At 41.5% G+C, this 3,117-nt stretch overlaps 1 pseudogene; it reads left to right on the top strand.

Moving 5' to 3' along the window:
• The first annotated feature begins 2,775 nt into the window (after positions 1-2,775).
• LOC134912453 (5S ribosomal RNA) lies at positions 2,776-2,893 on the top strand (annotated as a pseudogene).
• The last annotated feature ends 224 nt before the right edge of the window (positions 2,894-3,117 follow it).

Genomic DNA, 3,117 nt, shown 5'->3' with positions numbered 1-3,117 from the left:
ACTATAATCACAAAAAGTAGGTCATTTACTAGCGACAATGGATATACAGTACCAACTGCTTGTGCATTTGCATCTAGGTGTGAGTGTCACCTTGACAACTATACTCTCTAAGATTATGGTTTCTCAGACTTGTACATAATGTGAATTTACAGTTCCAAAAGCATAACTAGCTGACGGCACAAAACATGAAAACAAATGATAAAAAAGCATCTATATTTTTTAAATTTGGATCAGTATCTCCTTCGTGTTTTGGCTCTGTATTGGTTATGCCAAAACCGCCCTTGCGGGTTTTGGTTTTTGATCTGTATTTTTTTTTTAAATCCTAAAAACAGATAAAATTACACAATTGTGGCCTTTTTTTTCTACAGTATTATTAACCTCAATAACATTTATTTCCAGTAATTTCCAGGTAATTTTGACCACCACACACTATTGTTTTTATCCAGCATCGGATTATTCAGGTTCTGAATTCCATATAAGGGAGCTGCAGCTGGGACTCAGCACAATTTCACTCCTTTTCAGCAGGATGTCTGCAATAAAGTGGAAATATGTTTAATTAATACAATTTTTTTTGTGTAAATAGGTCATGGTGATGGTACATACCTTGCATAAAGCTGGCTGAATATTAATTAGAGAGGAAGTAAGACTCTTTTGTGGGTGCACTCTTAAAGCTAATTAGTGATGATGGTGATGTGATAAGTATGTAAAACATAACTTTTAATAGAGAAATTTTAAATATGGTATCCACAAACAACAAACAAAACACATAACATATAAAATGCTCGGGTCTTACCTTTATCACAATTATAATGACCAAGAAGGACTCCTGAATACAGTGGGAGCGGATCGTCACCATTACCAGACTCCGCCCCACAATCCACGTGACCGACTGACGTCACAGCCCGGATAGAGCTTTTAAACCCGCCGGGCAGGGCACAGGTACTCGGAAGTGATCAAGCCCGTGTGCAGGCGAAACCGATCTTCCGTTCTCCTGCCTTTCTTTGCAGCTGGTTGTCTGATTCATGGCTCGGATTTTCCCTGGATAGCTGGATATCAGACCCACGGCCTGGACTTTCCTCGTACAGGTTTACCAACAGTGTTATATGACACTTTGATTGTATTACCATTAAGGTCTCTTTCCTGCATTTGTGCATTTTTGTCAAACCACATAAGGGGGTCGTAATCTGTGAGCCTTGCCGTGCGGCTAATCAATGTTGCATTCTAATTCTGGAATTGGGACCACGAACGCTGTTGGTGATTTGGCTAGAACCACATAAGATTTACTACAGAACATTTGTCACGCATATTACCTGTGGTCTTTATTTTGATCATTCTTTATTCCAATTCGGAATAGTCCTTGATTGTTTCCATCTGAACTGATATTTTGTTGTCAATGGGGGTAATTCCAAGTTGATAGCAGCAGGATTTTTGTTAGCAATTGGGCAAAACCATGTGCACTGCAGGGGAGGCAAATATAACATGTGCAGAGAGAGTTAGATTTGGGTGGGGTGTGTTCAATCTGCAATCTAATTTGCAGTGTAAAAATAAAGCAGCCAGTATTTACCCTGCACAGAAATAAAATAACCCACCCAAATCTAACTCTTTCTGCACATGTTATATCTGCCTCCCCTGCAGTGCACATGGTTTTGCCAAATTGCTATCAAAAATCCTGCTGCGATCAACTTGGAATTACCCCCAATATCAATTAGGAGTAAACTCACTGCCTAAATACAAGCTGACTGAGCTACTGTGCATTGTAGCTACATACTGCCTCTGACATATATATGTTCACAAATTAATGGACCAAACTGTGTAATTATTATTTTAGAAATTCCTATATGTCCATATTGACCAGTATATGCAATTTCATCTTGAGTGAATCTCAACTTTAGAGGTATTGGCCCTCATTCCGAGTTGTTCACTCGCTAACTGCTTTTAGCAGCAGGGCAAACGCTAAGCCGGCACCCTCTGGGAGTGTATCTTAGCTTAGCAGAAGTGCGAACGAAAGGATCGCAGAGCTGCTACAAAAAAAAATTGTGCAGTTTCAGAGTAGCTCCAGACCTACTCCTAGCTTGCGATAACTTCAGACTATTTAGTTCCTGTTTTGAAGTCACAAACACGCTGTGCGTTCGCCCAGCCACGCCTACGTTTTCCCAGCCACTCCCGCGTTTTATCTGGCACGCCTGCGTTTTTACACACACTCCCCGAAAACGGTCAGTTACTTCCCAGAAACACCCACTTCATGTCAATCACTCTGCGGCCAGCAGTGAGACTGAAAAGCGTCGCTAGAGCTTGTGTAAAACTGCATCGGCATTTGTGAAAGTACGACGCGCGTGTGCAGTGAGCCCCATACGCATGCGCAGAATTGTTGTTTTTTGGCCTAATCGCTGTGCTGCGAATGAAAGCAGCTAGCGATCAACTCGGAATGAGGGCCATTGTACATGTGTGCTATTGCTCATACAGCATACATATACCAATTATTATTTGTGCCAGAAATCGGAATGAGATTGTGGGTTCCTTCTACCCATTGTGTATTTGTATAATTGTGGATCTAAACAACTCCACTATCCATTTCAATCAATTACCTCTCCTGATTTGTGGACTCTTACCAACGATCCTGAGAGGGATTATGGGCCAGCATCCGTGTATTAACTCCCTCTCCGCCTAACGTTGGCAGCAGATCCACCTGTCTATCATTCCCTACTTTGTTCTATCAGTCAATTTTCCCTATGGTGATCTCTCATCAGTGATCCAGGGAGTTGATGCTTCCGTACTATCTACTCTCATACCACACTGAAGACGCCCAATACCATCCGATCTTGGAAGCTAAATAGTGTTGAGCTTGGTCAGTACTTGGTGGGGGACCACCAGGGAATACTGGGTAGAGTAGAACCATTCATTAGTCCCTGATTCCCTGCCTAACTCTTTTCTTATTTCAATACGTTATTCACCCACCTCCATAAACTTTGGTTGGCACATTTAGGGTTATACCTTGACCTATTGGCACAAGCTTTCTTACATGGATTTCGAACAATAATTTTATGCAACCAGTTTGCTAGATTGGCAGCGTGGGGTCTTACAACTGTATTCAGGAGTCCTTCTTGGTCATTATAATTG

This window comes from Pseudophryne corroboree, chromosome 4 (genome assembly GCF_028390025.1).
Source record: "Pseudophryne corroboree isolate aPseCor3 chromosome 4, aPseCor3.hap2, whole genome shotgun sequence".
In the NCBI taxonomy this organism is placed as follows: Eukaryota; Metazoa; Chordata; class Amphibia; order Anura; family Myobatrachidae; genus Pseudophryne; species Pseudophryne corroboree.
The sequence above is the reverse complement of the archived record's forward strand: the minus strand, read 5'-3'. Positions and strand labels throughout refer to the sequence as shown.